This window comes from Hypanus sabinus, chromosome 15 (genome assembly GCF_030144855.1).
Source record: "Hypanus sabinus isolate sHypSab1 chromosome 15, sHypSab1.hap1, whole genome shotgun sequence".
Classification (NCBI taxonomy): domain Eukaryota; kingdom Metazoa; phylum Chordata; class Chondrichthyes; order Myliobatiformes; family Dasyatidae; genus Hypanus; species Hypanus sabinus.
The window spans coordinates 31,211,191-31,234,491 of record NC_082720.1 but is presented as its reverse complement, the minus strand read 5'-3'; positions in this window follow the sequence as shown (position 1 = coordinate 31,234,491).

Sequence of the window (23,301 nt, the reverse complement as noted above, 5' to 3'; positions counted from 1 at the left end):
CACTTTACTGGAAATGTCATGTAAATTAAAAACATATTGGGAAAGAAATATATATTTTTTATCATTTTCAGGAGTGGGAATTCTTCTACCTGGGCTTTTACAAAAACAAATGAAAGTGCTTTCACCAAGGAACGCACGTGAATGGGTCAAACCTCCCCACATCACTATTTAGCCTTTGTCTTATTGAATATGTTATGTTCACTCACTGGATTTCTTTACTGCAACATATTTGGTAAACATTGAAACCACAGAGTATAACAGTAGCTCTGCTACTGTAAAGAGTATGGTAACAATCTTCTCACAGAATGCAGTCATTAAGGACAGGCAGAATTGTAAAGGAAAATGACCAGCCAAGGCTACATCATGGAAGTAATCAGAAATATTAGGACATATCCTTGTAACAATTGATTTTTAAATTTATGTCAAGAATTTAATTCTACACATAAAAATAAAAAGGCCATGGGCGATTCTGATGGCCTAAGCATCAAGGAACATGGTTTAAATTCTTCATAAAATGTCTGCTTTCTTTGGCAAAGTTGAATTGATTTTAAAATGCTCTTACACAAGAATGAATCAGATATTACAACTTGTACGTTCAGAGATTATCCGAGGCACAGGGGCATCTATATCAACCTAAGGAACTAAACAAGACAAAAGACAATCATAATTAACTGAAGGCATATTATCATTTGATAATTTCACATATAGGAGGGAGGATGATGCTATTTGGATTCTTATGATGATGATGATGATGATGATGATGACAATGATGATGATGACCATCATTTTGAGTAGAATTAGAGAGAATGGAATGTTAATGAATGGTTGTGATTACCATTATTTGGAAATATGGAAGTGACATACTTTTCTGAAGTACAATGAAAATACTTACAATTTTATCGCATTCCTCAGAAAGCAGTTAACTGGATGAAAGCTACACTGAAAATTAATAAAGCAAATGTGGAAGGAATATTTAGTTCAAGGGGGTTCCAGAAACAGCAATGAAACAATTTTATACATGATGGTATTGTTGAGAGACAAATATTGGCCAGGGGTCAATGAAAATTCCCTACTCCTCTTTGAGCAGTAACAACTGTCCTTTTGGGGAAAAAAGCAGACAGGGCTTCAACTTTACATCTCATCAAAAGATCACCACCTCCAAAATTTTCACAACACTGCAATGGATAATCAGAATGTTCTAATGAGGGTTTAACAGACTCATGACAGATGAGTTAACTATTGACTTAAACTATTAAACCCAAGAATAAGGCGAGCTCTTCAGCATAGCTTGCGATTGTTGAATCAAAATCCGATAAATATTTATTATGTTAACTTTAAGGGAAGTTTATGCTGCAGAATGAATATTTTGCTTATCAATATGAGACTGCTAAAACAGCTGTTGACTTTTCATAATATTTTGATATAATTTAATTACTGACTCTGCCATTATATGATTTAGGAATCTGTTGAATTATCACTGTGCCATCTTTAAACTGGAATTATTTTGATCTTATTTCTTATTACATTTAAATTATTACTTCTTAACTTGGTACATTTTGTATTCAAATCTGAGTCTTTAAAATCTGCTTCATTCAGTCTGAGACAGATTGAGAACCATCAGATTGCGGAAAAATAATGGTTATTTTCCAAATTAGTTTGTTTTTTAAATGCACTAAATACATCCGATTTTTTTCTTTCACTGCCTTCTAGTCTGTCTGAATGGCAACCAAAAGTTTTTCACTGTATTGTGGTACATATAACAATAATAAACCTGTATCAATAAAGTGATACAAGTACTTATTCCATTTTCTATGCAGGGTTGGTCATACATATACAGACCTGCATCAGGTTAAACGTTATGTAGAATAGTTGCATAAACTTCGACTTTAATTTAAAGTAAGGATAATATGCAATTGCACGTAAATGTTGCAGAGTCATTCCTCTGTTATTAATACTTCTTATGCTGTAGAAAGTGTGAGATCAGGTGGCAAAAGCTGATGACAAATCACACATCTAACTGTACCACCAGTTCCCTTGACATATAAGTTTTAATTTGGAGAAAGTTCATTATATCACAGTTATCTTTGTGTTATTTTCCTTCAAATCTAGATTATAATTATATATGTTTGTAGGTTGCTTTAATTTCTGATGTAAATAGATAGGGAACCCTTGAAGAAGAAAATTAACAACGAGAATATTTAAAGAATATTCACAGGAAAAGTGTGATAATACTGGATGAAAATGGTGAAGTTAGATTACATAAATCAATACTAAACTGTGAGAGGAAGACAAAGAGCAGAAATGATAAAAAAAAGTTTAGCATTCATGTTGTACTACTCTGATTTAAATTGTTTTAAAACAATGTTAAAGTTGATCAGAATCTGGAAAGACTGTATTTTATTCCCACATCAAGTCTAAGATAGCCTGTATTATTACATTTCAAGATTTCACCATATAACCAATTGGTGTGAGGTTCTAATGCAATGTACAGTAACAAAATCACAGAATTAGACTTATTTCACTCAACATGTCCTTGCTAGCTTTTTACCAGTTCAACTCTCCAGTAGCACGCACCATCCCTCTCTCTGTAGCTTTGCGGATTGTTCTCCACCATTTATTTATCACATTCCTTCTGAAAGCAACAATGGAATTTGTCCAACCATATCCGCAGGCAGAGCATCCTGGATTCAAACCATCAAAAAGTGTTTCCCTCATGACATTCTTCATTCTCTTCCTCTTTACTTTAGATCTGTGACTACTGAAACTTAACGCCAGCCTCATCCTATCCACGCTGTACAGATGCCTCATTATTTTATATACTTGCAGCAAATCTGCCCCTCAGCCATTTCTTACCAAAAAATATAGATCCATTCTCTCTAATCTACTCTTGTAGCTGTAGTCCCTCATCCCAATCACTATTCATGTCAACTTTTCTTGAGCCTTTCTAGGATCTTCACACCCTCTCCATTATGTGGCAATCAGAACTGAACACAATATTCCACCTGAAGCCAGAATTAACTACTTACTTTATGATTTATGAAGCTTTATGTTATATGAAACTTCAGCATGAACTTCATATCGGTGTTGCTAATTGTATATCTCTTATTATCTGCTTTTTCAGCCTATACCACCACTTCCAATGATTTGCAGTCTTTTAAAATAGTATCTTTTATTCTGTGTTTGGTTTTCTTCATTCTTCCTAACAAAATCTATCACAATACATTCCCCTACAATAAAATTAATTTGCTGTTTGTCTGCCTATTCTACCAGTCTGTATAGAAATTGCTGCAACCTTCCATTATCCTCTTCATATCTTTTACAATATTACCAAGTTTTGTTTCAGGCACAAGTTGTGACTTGCACTTCCAAGTATATGTCATTAATATAATTTTTTAAATAATTAAAAGACCCTAATGTCAATCCATGGGGAACACCTTATTCACCTTCTTCTAGTAGGAATATTGATCTTAGTCCTGATGCAGGCTCTTGACCTGAAGTATTAACTTACATTTCTCATATGCCACTTGGATAATTTACCAACTTATAGTATGAACATTAAATTGTCCAGTTCAGATAAACCACAGCTCAAGTGCTCTCCTTCCACACACACTTCTCTTCTCCTTTTGTTCATTGCTCCCATCCCCACCTCTACCCATGTTCCATTGTCCCATCATCCTCTTACCATCTGACTCCACCTAGCAGCCCTGACCCGACACCACACAAGCTGCTATTTATTGGCAATCATCTCATATTTTCTCAGTTCCATTGAAGGGTCTCAACCTGAAACACTGACTCAACCCTTTTTGTCCCCACACTTATTGACTGACCTACTGAGTTCTTCCAGCATTATGTTTCTGTTCAACCATCCTGTTACTTGGCCAAATTTGCGCCCACACTCTCAATGTGACTTTTTTGTGAAGTACTTGAACTTTGCTGATCAAAAAAAAAATCTGGAACTCCTTTTGCACATCTTATATTCTATCCTCAGGAACTCTATCTGTTACCTCACCAAAAAAAGTAAACATTATTTGCCCTTAAAAAGTTTCTACTTATTATCCTTAAATAACCTATTTTTGTCAAGGTTGCTATTACTCCCAGATGAATGTTTCCTAAAGGTTTTCCACCAGCAAGGATAAATTGATTGGCCTGTAATATTATTTATTTTTCCTTTTAGAGTCCTATTTTAAAATAGTAGATTGTCATTAACAAGATAAACTCAAGAAGAACACTTCATAAAGGGCATAAACAATGGTGGGGAAAGGATGGTTATGGTTGGGAGTATAGGATTCTGTAATTACAGTGGTTGCTTTTGATAAATAGTTGAAGAAGCCAGAAGAAATGCCAAAGCTTATGGATTTCAGGAAGAGTTTAATTTGAAATTATTGAAGGATCTGGGCTGAACATGGAATGAAAGATAGGGTTGTGATGTAAGGTAACGATGGTGCATTTGGGTGTGGGCTAAGTCATGGTGTAAGTTCCCCAGCGCTGTAGTTGAGAGAGGAAAGAGCAAATGCAGAAACATACAGGGATAGGTAGCCTTACTCATGCAAAATCATCTTGTAATTTCTTTCCTTCATTGAGTTAATCAATTCAAGGCAAGTATTAAATGTTGTAATTGACCCAATTGTAAAAGGGCAACACTTTTGTTTATTAAGCTCATAATTATCCCAATTTGAGGCATCACATCCTGGAGCATGTCGATATTCAATTGTTTATAGGTCAGGGCACATCTCCAAGGTTGAAAGCTGCAAAGTGATCCATTATTATGAACATTGTATTACCTCAACTTACTCATTCCCTTTTGCTCCAAAGTGTTTTTTTCCTTGATGGATCCAGTTATAAATACGTTACTTTAGGTGAGTTTAGCCAAAATATTGTTCATACTGGAAAGGGATGTGGTTATTGTTCAGAAAAGATGTTATTTAGCTAACATGCATTATTCTAGTATAAATAAGTTACTTTTTCTCTCTTTTACATTTGTGTTATTGGCAGCTTCTACAAAACATACGGCTTGGATTATCAGACCCAACTGTTTTTGTGGGCTTTATTGGTAGCTAAGGAAACAGTTTTAAAATCTGGTACAAGTATGTATGTCTAGTCCCATGATAGATAAGAAATACAAGTTATAGAGAAAAAAAATAAACTATTATTTCAAAGCACTGTTGGGAATTGATTAAAAAAAAGTCAGGCAACAATTCCTCAGATGTTTTAATTATTGACTGGGACCCGTCAGGATGATCCCAGCTTTGACTGCCAGACTGTGTTGGGAGAGGTGACCTAAGTTAAAGTTGTAGCAACACTTTTGTGTTAACTTTAACTGAGGCTCAGTTGTGTGGGCTGCAACATTCTGTACGACTTTTACTATTTTTGCATGGCCTCCTTGTGTTCTTCCTTAAAGCTCTTTCTTCATTTTACCCAGAGCTGAGCCAACAGTTCCCTTCTGTCAGTGAGAATATTACCTCTTTTTCATAAGACTTTGAGATCATCCTTGAAGCATTTGTTTTGTCCTCCTTGATACCACTTGCTGTGACTGAATCGAAGGCCTGTTTTGGGAGTCTTACGTCAGGCGCGTTGCTGATCTGCCTCACCTATCGAAGTTTGATCAGAGACTGGATGCTGGGATCGTTGGCCTTGGAGAAGACATTGATATGGGTTTGCTTCTCCTGCCATAATTTTGGAGAACATTACAGAAACAGCAATATTGCTTTGAAGAGTGTGCTCTAGGTAGTCCAGGTAAAGCATGCAGGATGGGATGGCAGAGCTTTGGCACTGGAGCTGGTGATGAATGACTGCTCAGAGATGAATCCCAAGATACATAAAATGGTCAATATTTGGGTGTGGTGTGGTGGGTGAGGAAGTTGCTCAGCAGGATGTTGGTATAGAGTAGATAGGTTAATGCCTTTGGTTAATGGATATCCAATGTAAGCCCTATTTACTTACATATTTAGAAAAAACAATGCAGCTTACTTACTGAGGTTTAACCTTGGTTTTGGAGTGAAGTTCCCTTTCATCGTGTAAGTTAGCTCCATTCCACTGAAGGGTATGAGATCAGTTGAGTATTAACATGAGCAAGCTTTAGTGAAACTTAGCCTCCAATTGAATGTGTGGTGGATTGGTTGGTTAAAATTTTGCTCAGCAGACATAGAATGGAGGCCAATCTGGAGGACAGACAAGTTGAATTGGATTTTTGACAATTTGATAGTGACAGGTTGATAGAGTTCAAGGTTCTTGCAATGATAAGAAAGGCCTTGGAGCCATCATAGGGTAAAAAAACACTTCCATTGTACCTCTTGATAGACAGAGTCAGCATGGAATATTAAGGAGTATCTCTTCAGTTGCAGGGAAGACATAGTTGAGGAGGGCTTGTGCAATGACTCTTCCTGTGGCAGACAAGGTCGACATGGTAGCAATGCTTTACAGTGCCAGCCGAAAGATCGAGATTCAATTCCTGCTTCAGCCTGTATGAAGTTTGCACGTTCTCTCCGTGGGTTTGCTCTGGTTACTCTGTTTCCCCCTACATTCCAAAGACTTGTGAGTTGTGGGCATGCTGCATTGATGCTGGAAACATGGCGGCATATGATGGCTGATTTGATTTGATGCAAATGACACATTTCATTGTCTGCTTTTATGTATGTGTGAGAAATAAAGCTTATCTTTAATCTTCAGTAATCAAATGACTCCTTGTACATGAAAAAATAGGGATCAACAGGATAGTTAACATTATTATATGTCAACTTACCACTTATAATGATAGCTAAATATTATTGAATATACAGTGGAAATAGCACTGACTTAAACCTATTTATTTGACATTAATTTATAATTTGTTGTTTGATAAGTACAGGCTGGACATCCATAGTCAATAACAATATGCATTTACTTTTTAAAATTAACACTCTATGTATTGTTATGAACATTTTGAGCAGCAACAGTGTTTATCGGCTTCCCAAACTGCTACTGACTCGTCTCATAAGAAATGATTGAACAAGTTAGGCATTTATAGACAAAACTGGAATTCAGAACAATGAGAAGTGATTGTATTGAAATACACAGCTCTGAGAAGTTTTGGCAGTATAGATGCTGAGATGCTGTTTTCCCTCATGGGAAATAGTTTCAGAACAAGGAGTTACCTGTTTAAAATAGAGATTCATTTCCTTTCTCAGATGGTTGCAAGTCTTTGGAATTCTATTTGCTGGAGAGCTGCAATTTCAGAATCAAAATCAGAATCTATTTTGTTGTTATTGACATAAATTTGTTGTTTTGTGGTAACAATGCAGTGCAGGCATAACAAATTATTAAAAGGTACAATAAAAATAAATTAAAAATAGTGCAAAATAGGAACAGTGAGGTAGTGTTCATGAGTTTATGGATCATTCAGAAATCTAATAACAGAGGGAAAGGAACTGCTCCTTAACCATTGAGTGTAGGTCTTCAGGCTTCTTCTTGTATGTCTTCCCTGATGGCAGTAAAGACAAGAGGGCATGTCCCAGATGGTGAGGGTCCTTCACGATGGATACCTCCTTTTTGAGTCACTGCCTTTTGAAGATGTCCTCAGTACTGGGTAGGCTTGAACCCGAGATAGATTTGATCAAGTCTACAACGCTCTGAGGCCTCTTGGCAGCCTAGTCAATGACACATCTGTACCAGGTGGTGATGCAACCAGTTAGAATGTGCTTCACAGTGCATCTGTGGAAATTTCCTGGAGTCTTTGGTGACATATCAAATCTCCTCAAACTCCAAATGAAATATAGCTGCTGTTGTGCCTTCATTGTGATTGCATCCATATAATAATAATATATAAAATACTAAGATAGATTCCTGAGACGTTGAAGCCTAGGGATTTGAAATTGCACACCCTTTCTACCACTGACCCCGCAATAAGGATTGGAATAAGTTCTCCCGACTTCCCCTCCCTGAAGCCTATAATCAATTCTTAAGTCTTCCTGCTGTTGTCATCAATTTTATCTACCAAAAGAGTTTTCTGCAATGTTCCTGGAATGGTGGACATTCCACCTCAGGCCAACGGGTCAGGCAGGTTCTGGAGGAACTGAGCACTGTAATCAGCCGTCATGAAATCATGCACCCAGATGCCTTTCTGACTATTGCGGGGGGATTTCTACCAGGCTAGTTTGAGGAAGTCTCTGAACAACTACCACCAATACATCACCTATAGAACCAGAGGAGCCAACACACATGACCCCTGATATATGACCATCAAGAATGCTTACCATGCCATACCACGGCCACACTTTGTAAAGTCCGATCTCTTGGCTGCACTTCTACTCCTGGCTTGTCGGCAAAGACTAAAGACCGCAGCACCAGTGGTGAAGACTAAGAAGGTATGGTCAACAGAGGCAAAGGTCTGCTCACAAGACTGCTTTGAGTCAGTGCACTGGACAATATTCAGGGACTCATCTTCGAATCTCGATGAATACATTACAATTGTCACCAACTTCATCAAGACCTGTGTGGATGAGTGTGTACCTTCAAGAATGTACTGGACATACCCAAACAAAAATCCTTGGATAACCAGCAGATTCATAGGCTAAATGGTTAGATCTGTGGCATTCCTGTCTGGTGATCCAGAACCATACAAGAAGTCCAGGTATGACCTATAGTAGGCTATTTTAAGGATGCAAAAAACAATTCTGTTTGAAGTTAGAGACAGAATCAGGTGCACATCAGTTCTGGCAGAGTTTGCAGGCCTTTACTTCCTACAAACCTAACATCACGAATGATTGTGATGCTGCACTCCCAGATGAGCTCTTTTATGCATGCTTTGAAAGGCAGAATAAAAAAAGTGGTAACCATAACTAAGGACTCTCATCACCCAGGACATGTTCACTTCTCATGGCTACCATCAAGGAGGAGGTACAGAAGCCTGAAGACACACACTGAATGTTTTAGAAACAGCTTATATCTCTCTGCCATCTGACTTCTGAATGGACAATCAATTCATGAACACTCTTTCACTATTTTCTTTCTCACTTTTTGCATGAATAATTTAATTTTCATATATTTTTCTTATTGTTATTTATTGTTTGTTTTTATTATGTACTGCTGCTGCAAAACAACAGATTTTACATCATATGCTAGTGATATTAAACCTAATTCTGTTGAATGTAAAGTTTTTATTGCAACGCTACAAGACCATGACTCTTGTACACCTCCTTGTCACAATCTGTGATTTTGCAAACAATAGTGCAGCAAATTTATAGATGGCATTTGAGCTCTGCCTAGCCACACAGTCAGGAGCATAGAGGAAGTACAGCAGTGGGCTAAGCTTGCCATGGATTATCTTCAATGCTACAAGAGATACTGTATGTTGTTCTATAATATGGTTGTCCAGGCAGGAAATTGATGCTGATCGAGTTGAATGATAAAATACGCTTGGTAAGTTATATGGCCAACCCCTGCCCCTATCCATATTTGCAGATAGTTGGGAGAGGTTGTCCCTGGTGCCCATGTCAGATGAATCCACCTCTAATGTGAAAGGTCCAGAAGGGTTTGGATGGTGGAGAATGGGAGCAGTGGTGAAGTTTCTCTTGAGCTCCTCGACGGCGTGGTCCAGATCAGGTTATCCAGGAGGTAAGTGACCTGGTGAGGGAGGTGAGAGGTGTGGCAATTAAGCTGTAGTTTCTAATGAAATGGTGGTAGAAGTTGGAGAAGCCCAGCAAGTACTGTAGCTGTTTGAGGGAGTGCAGTCAGGGCTGTTCACTTTCTTTGGGTGCATGGTTACTGTATGCCCTGAGGTGATAGGACATAACACTGGAAGAAATTGACTGGGGTGTGGAACTGGCTTTCCTCCAACTTGCAATAGAGTTGGTTTTTAGCTGACGTGGAAGGACTGAACGGTTGTGACAGATGTGGTCTTGGGGGTCCTTGAAGAAGATGAAGATGTTGTTGATGGACACAAACACATACCTGTGTAGCATGTCTCAGAGGATCTCATTAATGAAGAGCTGGGAAATGGCTGGAACATTGGAAAGCACAAAGGGCATCACCGAGTATTTGTAGTAGCCAGAGGGTGTTATGAACTTAGTCATCCTGTCAGCTCCTTGGCAAATGTGGATCAGGTTGTATGCACTGCATAGATCCAGATTGGTGAAGATTTGGGTCTTGAGTGTTTCACATACACTGTCCATCAAGGAGATTTTGTTGAATCTGTGGTAGACAATGCAGGGATGAAGACCCCCATCTTTCTTTCTGACAAAGGAGAATCCTGTGCCAGCTGGAGAACTGGGATATGAAGCTTTGCTGTGGAACTTTGGCAATGCAATCATTCATGGCCTGGGTTTCAGGAGGGGAGAGGGAGAACAGATGATGTCTGGAGGTGTTGTGTCCAAAAGGAAGTAGATTGTGCAGTCATCTGGTCTGTGAGGCAGCAGGCTGCTGCTTTCCTTTTTACTGAAGTTGATAGCTAAACTGTTGCATTCCTGTGGGAGTTTCGTGAGGTCGAGGGCTTCCTCTGTCTCCACAGATTGATATGAAGTTAACTGAGGTTGTAGGCCGGTGGTCTGCAGCCTAGCAACGAACCCGATGATCAAGCAAAGTAAAGGCCGTGAGTGGAGAGCCATGGGTAGCCCAATATGAGGGGGCTCTTGGGTGTGTTGATCAGGGGAAATTGGATGGACTTATGATGCTCTCTAATGCTCATGTGTATAGGCCATGTGTGTGTTCTGACCATCTCAGAGCCCAAGGGATGTCTATCAAAGGTCATAGTGCAGAAGTAGGCTCATTAGGGAGTCGAGCCTGTGCACACAGAGTCCGATCCAGAAATCTGCCTGCCACCAGATCCACCAGAGCTCCTGTGTGTGTAAAGCCATCGGGGTGTGGAGGAGAAGAGGGAGTTTTGGACTATGGTGCTGGAATGAGGGGCTTGGGGTTATTTACCAGCTCAGACCATAGGATATAGGAGCAGAATTAGGCATTTGGCTCATCACTCCTGCTCCACCCTTTGTCTCTACCTGGTGGTGGTGTGGTTCCCCTACCGCATGGGCATCTGCACTCACTCACTGTATGGATTCTGGAGGTGTTGCTAATGAGGGTCTTGCAGCCTGAAATAGTTCTTGGAACAAAACTGGGGTTCTGGCTGGTGATCTGGTGGGTCATTTTGTAAGACAAAGTTTTCAAGCACCAGAAACCAGGGCTCCAAGGAATGAGGTTGACTGGAGCAGGACTTGCGGTATCAAGATGAAGTGTTGGTTGAGAGTGGTCACAAGATGGTCAATGGTTTCCTGCTGCTTTCTGATCATGTGTTCATGTTGATGGACAACTTCCTTTCGATGAGCAAACTGCTAGTTTACACATCATGTCAGCAAATGTAGAGGAGGCTTGGCCCAAAAGCAGAGCAGCAGAGGTGATTCAACAACGAGCGATAACTGGAATAGCAGACACAAAAATAGGAAGCCACAAGGGACCACAAAACAAGAGAGAACAGTTTCTATGCACCACAGACAACAAGGTAACTGAAGACTATGAGCAACTGGTTGACACTGGCTGGTTCATATGGGTGAACAAAGACCGTGGATGAGAGCTGGATTTAAATAGGCTGCAGGTGATGAGTTGGAAATGAGCGGCAGATGGGTCAGGCCGGGAGCTACCTGCCTGTGAAATTCCCAGGTAGACAATAATATCTCATGGATATAAGAGCATATGACTAAAACATAAATGAGAAAAACTTTAACTGGAAACACAATCAGACTACTTGAGGTTGAAAATTAAGGATTGAAAAGCCTGCATATATTTAGAAAAATTATAATTTGATATTGATTGTCAATGGAGACAAAATTGGCAGTTTCTGCATAATAAATGATAGATGATATGTGTATTTTACCTTAAATTTACACTTATACTTTCTGTTCAGTTCAAATTGAATGAATAGACAATGCTAAGATTTATTTTATTTAACCTCAACTTTCACCCATTTCATTTTATGTGGGAGGCCATATTAGTTTCCAACCCAATGTGCGTATGTTACTTGCTCCCCTGCACTGGAGATTCTCGCTTGAGTTATTTATACTGGCTTGACACGAATTCTCTGATGTGCAGCAGACTTCATTTCCATTATCCTGAGGTGGCAGTTTTTACCCCAGCTGGGATCAAAGTAAATAACTGTGCACCAGTTGAGAAACGTGAGTGGGAATCAGCTGGAAATTCACAACTAATTCCATCCTGCAGGCACAGTGTAAATGATGCTCTTGAAATGGCTATCAGACAGGAATTGTTCCTTGTATGAAATGCAGCACTAAATATAGAGCTCCTTTGCTGAGCAAGTAAATAAGTTTTCAACATTGATGGATTGATAGCAAAATAGAGAAAAGACAAATAATGACAAATGCTCTTAAACATTTCAAAACATTTATCTTATTAAAGGTGGAATTTGGTATAAGGTATTAAGTACAGGAAACAAAACCAAAGATAATGCTTATCAACAAGCCATGAAAATTATTTTCATAAATCTAATGTACTGCTTATTACATTAAAAATAGAAACCATTTGTGTTTCTTGCAGTGGAGCTAGATCCTCTGTGCCATAGTCTGTAAGGTTTATAACAGTATCTATGAGTATAGTGTCCTCTGGGTCAGTTGCTATGGAGACTTCAATAAGTGCCACAGTAGGAGTGTATATCTGCATTGGGGTTGGCACAGCAACAGCTCTAATGTTTGCAGGAATGTGGTTTAATAATACTCTATGCTGACCCTTTAAAGGCTAATAGAGTGAATGCAGATTGTAAATGTTAGCACAAACCTACACAAAAAGATTCATGTTGGCAGTTTATAGCACATTATTTGACAAGCTGACATTAAAAGCAATCAGGCTGAGGAAGACCTGAATAAAACCTACGGTGAATAATTATATATTTATATGCAAAATATATTTGCATATATTATCAGCATTAAGTACTGGCACACATGGCTTCCAAGGAATTGCACTTTATTTTCAACTAGCACTCTTAGCCATAGAATATCAAGAGTATTAAACTGTACACATCTTTTAATTATGAAATGAATAAAAGTGTACAGAAGACAGGCATTAAAATGCAGAATTGGTACAAGTGATATGGCGTAAACCCTCTTGTCCTATAATTTGGTCATCATCGGCGAAGACAAGTTAAACTGTGCTGCTGGATATTTTGGGCATAGGGCTGCCTCAACTTGGCAACACACTGAAGGAAGTGAAGGATGTGTGGAGGAAATTGGATAAATCTGCAGCTGGATCCAGTGCATAGTATTGCAGGAGTGAGAGGTCTCACAGTTGGTGGGGGTTGGGGGTCAGTAAGCAGAGGAATCAGAGTGGGTTTGTAGGATCTGTTAGTTGTGAAGGGATTTGCCTGTCAGGGGCTGGGTGGGTGTTGTTGTTGATTGTAACAGTTGATGGTTTAATCAGGGGTTATGGGCTGAGAGTCAGTTGGTGGTTAGTAGGCAGCGGTCTATTTAGGGGTCTGTGGTTGAGACTGGGTGTTGGGTATGGGTAGGATAGGGTAAAATCTGACCAGTTTAAGAAGCATATTGGTGCATGGGGAACAGAAAATGTGTTAGAATTGTAAGTCTGCGCTAAAGACCTAGAACATGCCTAGAATTTGCTTTTTAAGATGAAAACCATGCTACTTTTTTCATGAATGGCCTGCAGGTTACCACTCATGCCTGGTGCAACTTCAATAAAATCAAAACTGATCTTCACCTCAGTGCCACTCTCCAGCACTGTCCCCAATTCCATTGATTCCTTAATAAACAAACATTTATCGTTTTCTCAGAATATACTCAGAACTGAGCCTCCACAGAATAAAGAATTCCAACAATTCACTACTGGGGATTTCAGTCTAAATGGCCGATTCCTTATGTTGGCAGCAGGTTCTAGATATTCCATCTGGGGGAAAAGTCATCTCTTTTCAGGAGACCTCATAACAAGAACGTTGTTGAACCAAATGATTCATTCTGTTCAGCTCCATAACATTTTAATATATTTCAATGATATCACCTCTTAGTCTTCTGAACGCTGGATGATATCATAATTTTCTTTACTTTTCCGACAGGATAATACATATCGTCATTTCAAAGTTAAAGTTGAATTTATTTTCATATGCATAAGTGCAATGAAATACTTACTTGCAGTAGCATCACAGGCATGTGGTGTCTTATAAGCACCATTCAGAAGAAAAAAATAAACGAAACTAATAAAAGAAAATTGTTTTTTACAAGAAAACACACAATTAATACAAAAGAAAGCAGATTGCCAGAATCAGTCCGTAAAACATTGTTTCACTCCTCTTACAACAAGTATGTCCTGGTAAGGAGATCAGGAGATTGCCCAAAAACAAACCTTCATGAAGATCTGCTGGTTAAATTACGTGACCTCGGCTTGCTGAGGGGAACGGGCCTACAATCCTCAGAGTTGCCTGATGCTGGTGGACGGGGATGGAGATGTCGTAAGCGATGTGCGAGCAAGTGGAAGCGAGGCAAGCGGGCAGGGGTACATGCCAGGCAAAAAGCAAACCCTAGCCAGCCGGCTCTCCTGTCCATTCTGCTCTCCAATGCCCGCTCCCTGGGCAATAAATTGGACTACATCCGACACTAACTAAATATTTGGCAAGAGTACAGAGTCTGCTGTGCGTACGTTTTTATAGAAACGTGGCTCACTGATGGAATTTTGGGCGCCGCCATTCAGCTGGACGGGCTCTTCTTGTTTCGAGTGAACAGGGACGTAGCTCTCTCCAGTAAGACTCGCGGTGGTGGCTTGTGTGTTTACATTAATACGGAATGGTGCAAGAACTCTGTGCTGGTTTCCAGATACTGCTCATCACCAGTGGAGTTTGTGGCTGTTAGATGCAGACCATTTTATTTGTCACAGGAATTCACCTCTGTTCTTATATTCGGTGTCTACATTTCCCCCAGCGCTAATGCTAAGGACGTTCCCCCAGCGCTCTATGAACTGTATGGGGCTATTAGTGAACTGAAGGACACACACCCTGATGGATTGTTTATTGTCGCCGGTGATTTTAACCACGTGAACCTTAAGTCAGTGCTCCCCAAATTCCATCAGTATGTTGACTTTGCAACGAGGGGGAGAATTCACACAAGCATCCCCGATGCGTACCGGGCAGAGCCCTGCCTCCACCTCGGTTACTCAGACCACATCTCTGTTATGCTAATCCCAGCATACTGACCGCTCGTCAGGCGCTCCAGACCAGTTCAGAAGCAGGTGAAAACCTGGCCAGCAGGAGCCATCTCTGCTCTTCAAGACTGCTTTGAGCACACTGACTGGCACATGTTCAGGGAGGCTGCAACCAATGTCGACTCTACCAACTTAGAGGAGTACACATCAGAGACTCACTGCATCAGCAAGTGCATTGATGATTTTACCCTGTCCAAGACCTATACGTGCTAACCAGAAGCCATGGATGCCCGCGGAGGAGCGTGCACTGCTGAGGACCTGTGACTCTGCCTTCAGAGCAGGCAACAAGGCAGCCCTAACAACAGCAAGGGCCAAACTGTCCTGGGTCATCAGAGGGGTAAAGCGTGCATACGCCCAGTGAGTCCACAGCCACTTCCAGGACAGCGGCGACATGTGGCGCATGTGGAAGGGCATCCAGGACATCACCAATTACAGGACAACATCACCTGACTGTCCAGGTGATGCCTCCCTCCCAGATGCACTGAATAACTTCTACGCCAGTTTTGAGGCAGAAAATGACGTGGCGGCGAGGAAGTCCACCCCCCCACAAATGACCAGGTGCTGTGCCTCACCGTGGCCGATGTGAGAAGAACCCTGTGCAGGGTCAACTCATGGAAGGCTGCTGGACCAGACAACATCCCTGGTAGAGTGCTCAGAGGATGTGCAGACCGGCTAGCAGATGTTCTCACTGACATCTTCAATATCTCCCTGCACAGTGCTACTGTTCCAACGTGGTTCAAGGCCACCACCCCATCGTCCCCGTGCCGAAGAAGTCTTCAGTGTCCTGCCTAAATGACTACCGTCCCGTTGCACTCACATCCATCATCATGAAGTGTTTCTAGAGGCTCGTCACGAGGCATATCAAAACCCTGCTGCCCCCCTCACTGGACCTCCTGCAGTTTGCGTACCGTCCCAACCGCTCAACAGACGACACCATTGCCATAACCATCCACCTGGACAAAAAAGACATGTATGTTCAAATGCTGTTCGTAGACTTCAGTTCAGCATTCAACACAATCATCCCTCAGAAACTGATTGGAAAGCTGAGCCTACTGGGCCTGAACACCTCCCTCTGCAACTGGATCCTAGACTTCCTGACTGGGAGACCTCAGTCAGTCTGGATCGGGAGCAGCATCTCCCAACACCATCACATTGAGCACAGGGGCCCCCCAGGGCTGTGTGCTCAGTCCACTGCTGTTCACTCTGCTGACCCACGACTGTGCTGCAATACACAGCTCGAACCACATTATCAAGTTCGCCGATGACACGACCATGGTGGGTCTTATCAGCAAAAACAACGAGTCAGTTTACAGAGAGGAGGTGGAGCGGCTAACGGACTGGTGCAGAGCCAACAACCTATCTCTGAATGTGAACAAAACAAAAGAGATGGTTGTTGACTTCAGGAGGGCCTGGAGCGACCAGTCCCCGCTGAACATCGACAGCTCCTGGTAGAGATCGCTAAGAGCACCAAATTTCTTGGTGTTCACCTGGTGGAGTATCTCAACTGGTCCCTCAACACCAGCTCCATAGCAAAGAAAGCCCAGAAGTGTCTCTACTTTTTGCGAAGGCTGAGGAAAGTCCATCTCCCACCCCCCCATGCTTATCACTTTCTACAGGGGTTATATTGAGAGCATCCTGAGCAGCTGCATCACTGCCTGGTTCAGAAATTGCACCATCTCGAATCGCAAGACCCTGCAGCGAATGGGGAGGTCAGCTGAGAAGATCATCGGGGTCTCTCCTCCCACCATCATGGACATTTACACTACACGCTGCATCCGCAAAGCAAACAGCATTATGAAGGACACCATGCACCCCTCATACAAACTCTTCTCCCTCCTGCCGTCTGGGAAAAGGCACCGAAGCATTCAGGCTCTCACGACCAGACTATGTAACAGTTCCTTCCCCCAAGCTATCAGACTCCTCAATTCCCGAAGTCTGGACTGACACCTTACTGCCCTATTGTCTTGTTTATTATTTATTGTAATGCTTGCACTATTTTTGTGCACTTTACGCAGTCCTGGGTAGGTCTGTAGTCTAGTGTAGCATTTTTCTGTGTTGATTTTACATAGTTCAGTCTAGTTTTTGTACTGTGTCATGTAACACCATGGTCCTGAAAAACATTTTTACTGTGTACTGTACCAGCAGTTATGGTCGAAATGACAACAAAAGTGACTTGAGTTGACTTGAGATATGTGCACAAAATTCTAAATGCTGCCTGTTATTTATTTTGCACAGCTAATCTGATATTTCACTGCTAAGCACCATTGACTGCAAACAAATTCAATTTCACATCCAGAAAGTGTAGGTGATGTAAATTAATACCACTCCATTCTTAGCATTGAAGACATAGTCATTCATTGGGGAAACCATTTTGTTCACATTTCTGGCAGCAGTCTTCTAAAATAATTCTGAGCTGTTTTGCAGGAGGGCATTACTAGATGAGTAGAGAGAAAGATTCAAGGATAAGTTTGAAGCTTCTCTGAAGAAGTGCAATATCCCCACTAACTCCTAGGAGTTCCTGGCCTGAAACTAATCAAAATAAATTAGATTAGATTAGTTTATTGTCATAAACAGCAGGGCACAATGAAGTTCTTTGTTCGCGTGTAGCTCGCAGTAAAACACAAATGCGACTATAAATAAAACAACGAGAATAAAACAGCAGAATGACAGAAAGATTATAGAACATTCACTTTGTCTATGAGAATCTTGAAGCCTTGCATCAGGAATCCAAATTGTCTGTCCAGAATCTGTCTGTCGAAGAATCTATAATTCCCTACACTGTCCTCATTAGTCACCCCAGAAACCACACAAATGGAATGGAATCAAATCCACTTCAACCTCAAGTAAATGCCTATTCAAGTTAGAATCATTTGCAAGAAAATTCTTACAATTTAGTGCAATGACATCGATTTATCATTATGCCAAAAAGTTGTGGTCGGCATTGTCTGTCTTGAAGGACAATGGGTGATGATCATCATCACAAGCCTGGAAGGAAGATACAGAGATCCTGAGATGCCCAGTTGTCAAGACCTCACCAGTGCAGTCCAAAGAAAAGCTTCTGAAGCGATACGTTTGGCACCAGCTTGGCTGCAGGAGCTGCAAGAAGGATTTTCAATGATGTCCTGCTGCCTTAGGGGCTCCACTCTGGATCTGCTGTCTGCGTTTACTCCCGTAGCCTTTGGCTGTCCCGAGGCTGCCCACAAGGCAATGGAGCAATTGACCTATGGCTGGGGATCTGGTTCATGAGCAAGGGGGTGAGTCTATGTACCGGTGGGTCTGCGTGCTACGTGTGCAGGGGCCAGACCTCCTCCCTGTTCTCCTGTAGTTTAGCCTGAGTCCGAAAGGAGATCAGTTTCTGTGTGTTGCCAGCAAGGAGACACTACATGAGGCTTGCTGTTGCAGAGGCTGTGTACAGGCAGAGAGAGACTTACACATTCATCTCTCCTTTTCAGAAGACTGCTAGCCACCATTGGAAACTGAAAGAGAGAGCAACACCTCCACACTAGATGCGCCACAGCCACCATTTTGACACCTCATCATTCCAAAAAGATATTGTAAAGAAATAACATGCATTTTTGGTTACAGTGTCAACTTCAGTTTCAAATTTTAGAATTAAAGATTAGGGTATTATTTAATACCAGTAGGTTTTAGATGATATTTTGTTTAATAAATTACCATCAATTTCTTTATAAACATCGACAGGCAGCCTATTATATTCAAAGTTCAAAGTAAAATTTATTGTCAGAGTACATACATGTCACCACATACAACCCTGAGATTCTTTTTCTGTGGGCATACTTAGCAAATCTATAGAGCGGTAACTGTAAACAGAATCTGTAAACTGTAAACAAACTGTGCAAATATAGATAATAAATAAAAAAATAATGAGCATGAAATAACAATGCAAAAGAGTCCTTAAATGAGTGTAGTTTTTCCTTTTGTTCAGGAGCCTGATGATTGAACCTAAAGATGCAAACCGCTTGTTGCTAACATGTAGTGATAACTTACTTCAGTTTGAAAATTGTAGAGTTGATTCAAATTACAGATGCCATTCTTTTCCTACCATTCAATCTTAATTTAGAAAACATGCAAAAGAGTATTAGCCAAAATAATATTGAAATAATTTGTATCCATATTTCATGCATTTGACTAGAAATAATGGCCACTTTCTTTGAAATTTTATTAAGGGATTTTTCACATTCACCTGAGAGCAGTTCAACATCTCATTGAATTCAAATAATTTAACTCTGCCTCAGTACTGGCTTGGAATGCCTGCCTACATTTCCATGCTAAGAACTCTTGAGTGGAACTTAAACAAACTCCTAATAAAATCAGCTTGGAATTTATATGAGTTCACTTTCATGGGCACTCCAACATGTATTAATGGACAAATGCTTGTAATAATCCTCATTAATTCCAACTGGAGTCAATCACAAGGGCCCTTTATTAATTCATTATCTGTGTAATGCTAATTATGATCACTTAACTTAAACTGCAATTATAAAGGGAGAATTCTTGGAAGCAATTAGATGCAGTGAACATCAGTAAATTGAACTTGTCATAGATCATGCATTAATAAAGGAAGTAACCTCTCCCCTCTATTAAAACAGGACAATACAATGTCCTTGTTTATGATTTTGTTGTAATCTGCTAGAAGATACAGTGTTGTCGCTCCATGTTTAATGTGCATATCAGTTTGGGAGTGGCAAGGGTGGTTTGCCAATGAGCAGAAGGTGCTCAGTCTTCTGTCACAAACGAGAAATTCTGCAGACGCTGGAAATCCAAGCAATACACACAAAATCCTAGAGGAACTTAGCAGGCCAGGCAGCATCTATGGAAAAGAGTAAAGATGATGTTTCAGGCTGAAACCCTTCAGCAGGACACTCAACTTTTCGTGGTGCTTTTGTCAGGGATTCTTTTTACACAGCCATTGCTGTAACATGCATTATTTTCAGATTTTAGGATCAATTAGGCAGACAGCAGACCATGTGCGTGGTCTACTGTCCTCAGTTCAGAGATACAATGACCTACGACCCTGGGGAAGAGTGAACATAGAGAGGCACTCATCCCTATGTTGATGGGCATTGAATTGAATTGACTTTATTTCCTACATCTTTCACATACATGAGAAAGAAAAAGCTTCTTAAGTCACCGTCAAAATCTGCAATGTGCAATTTATAGTAATTTGTAATAAAAAGTATGTACAGCAGGACAGTCAATATCGCATTGAAATACAATTGTATCAGCATGAATTAATCAGTCTGATGGCCTGGTGGCAGAAGCTCTCCTGGAATCTGTTGGTCCTGGCTTTAATATTGCAGTACGGTTGCCCAGATGGTAGCAGTTTGTGGTTGGGGTGACTCAGGTCCCCAATGATCCTTTGGGCCCTTTTTACATACCTGTCCCTGTAAATGTCCTGAATACTGGGAAGTTCACATCTACAGATGCGCTAGGCTGTCTGCATCTTTCTCTGCAGAGTCCTGTGATTGAGGGAAGTACAGTTCCCATACCAGGCAGTGATGCAGCCAATCAGGATGCTCTCAATTGTGCCCCTGTACAACATCTTTAGGAAATGGGGACTCATGCCAAACTCCTTCGACTGTCTGAGCTGAAAGAGATGCTGTTGCACAGTACAGCAGCATTAAAGACAGGACCAACAGATTCCAGGAGAGCTTCTTCCACCAGGCCATCAGACTGATTAATTCATGCTGATACAATTGTATTTCAATGCTATATTGACTGTCCTGTTGTGCATACTATTTATTACGAATTTCTATAAATTGCACATTGCATTATTAGCCTCGTATGTACGGACCACATGGAATCCTTAGTGATGTGTATGCCGAGGACTTAAAGCTTTTCAGCCTCTCAACCCCAAACCCATCGATGTCAATAGGGGCTAGCCCATCTCCATCCCTCCCATAGTCCACAAACAGCAACTTTTTTCTGCGACATTGAGGGAGAGGGTGTTCTCTAGACACCAGTATGTCAGGGTGATGACTTCCTCTCTGTTGACTGCCTCATCATTATTTGAGGTAAGGCCCATCAATGCAGTATCATCAGCAAATTTAATTAGCAGATTGGAGCTGTGGGTGGCGATTCTGTCATAGGTATACAGAGAGTAAAGGAGGGGGCTTAGTACACAGCCCTGAGGGGCACCTGTGTCGAGGGTCAGAGGGGCAGAGGTGAGGGAGCCCACTCTTCCCACCTGCCAGCGATCTGACAGGAAGTCCAGGATCCAGCTGCACAAGGCAGGGTGAAGGCCAAGGTCTCTGATCTTCTTGTCGAGCCTGCAGGGAATTATGGTGTTGAATGCTGAACTGTAGTCCAAGGACAGCATTCTCACATAAGTGTCCTTCTTCTCCAGATGTGTAAGGACAGTGTGCAGAGCTGTTGCATCATCAGTCGTGCTGGTAGCTGAATTGTAGGTGGTTCAGTTTGGGTGGTAGCATGCTACAGATATAGTCCTTGACCAGCCTCTCAAAGCATTTGCTTATTATTGAGGTGATTGTGACATATTACACTAATTTGCAAATACATCCACCCAACACATTGCTTCACCTTCCAGGTGCATCTATCATTCTCTCTGTGAGCCTTGCTAATAGCTGTTGTGTATTTTTTTAGTTAAGTAATATTGTAAATATATTGTTTTATTAAGCATTTCATGTTTCATTACGGTTATATCTAAAAGTATGTGAATGGCACACATCGTAACACCACTACATCAAAAGTATACATCTCACTAAAAGTAAAATGAGCATTTGTCCTGGATCCACCAGTATTTTGTATGTGTTGCTTGAATTTCCAGCATCTGCAGATTTCCTCTTGTTTGATTTTTCCTGATTTTTTTCTTTTGATTAGTTCTGAAGTTACAAAACATAACAGTGGTAATGAGTAAGCTTTGAAACAAATTTGAGATCACTACCTACCTGTTTCAAGGCAGCTGGTTCTTTTTGAAAGGGGAAAGAAGTGTTTAGGTTGAAGGAAAGTCAGAAAATGGACAAAATTTACTGATTCATAAACAATGAGTACCAGATAATAATGATCATAAATTTAAAAAAGCAGATATGGCTGGCTACATCTGAAAGATGGATGTATTCGATTGAACAATAAAAAACTGGATAATGTATACCAAACAAATTGAGCAGTATCTTGAAGCAAATGAAGTACTCAATGAAAAATGAGTGCCAAAGTATTGGAGGAGCCACATCCTGGCAGGGTCAAAATGAAAGCATTGGCTCGAAGCTTTGCCTGGTGGTTTGGGATAGCTAAGTATATTGAGCAGTTTGCCGTCCACTGATTGGGATTCCGATACGTCCAGAAGATGCCAAGAGCAGTATCTGTCCATCCCTGGGAATGGCCTGCATTGCCCAGGTAGAGGATTCATGTGGAATTTGCCGGGCCATTTGGTTATAGTGGATGTGGCTACAATGTGAACCAGAAGTGTTCTCAGTAGCTTCCACTGCAGCCTCACACTCAGCCGACGCGTTGAGAAGCCTCTTCTCAAGTACTGGTGTTCCAGAACACTTAGTCAGTGACAAGGGACCGCAATTTGTTGCGGAACACTTTTAGTCTTTCCAGAAAATGAATGGAATAAGACATATTACATCTGCACCACACCCCACAGCTACAAATGGCTTGGGGGAAAGTTCTGTCCAAAGTCTGAAGAACACAATAAGAGGAATGTTAGCAGAATGCACCACAGTAACACTGAATCAGAAGTTTAGCAATTTCCTCCTTGCATACCACAATGCAGCACAATCGACAGCTCACCAGCTATGCTGTTTCTGGGTCATCCCTTGGATCTCCTCAAACCCAGCCTCAGAAGGATTATGCAGGACAAGCTGCTGAGATGGATTGAGTGTTCCTCAAAAAGGAAGCCTGATGTTTCACTCCTGGACAAGCAGTCTTGGTAAGGCACTATGGAGGTGATTAAAAGTTGTACTTTGAAAGATTAAGGACCACTCTCCTACACTCTTAATTTGATTCCTAACAAAATGATTGATGTACGTTTGTATATAGTGAGATATCAACTTCTCAGGTGAGTGCAGTGGCTTAGAGAAAGTTAAGTCAGAGGTTAATGGTTCGCTAATGCAACTGAATTAAATGCAAGGATTGACAAGTTGA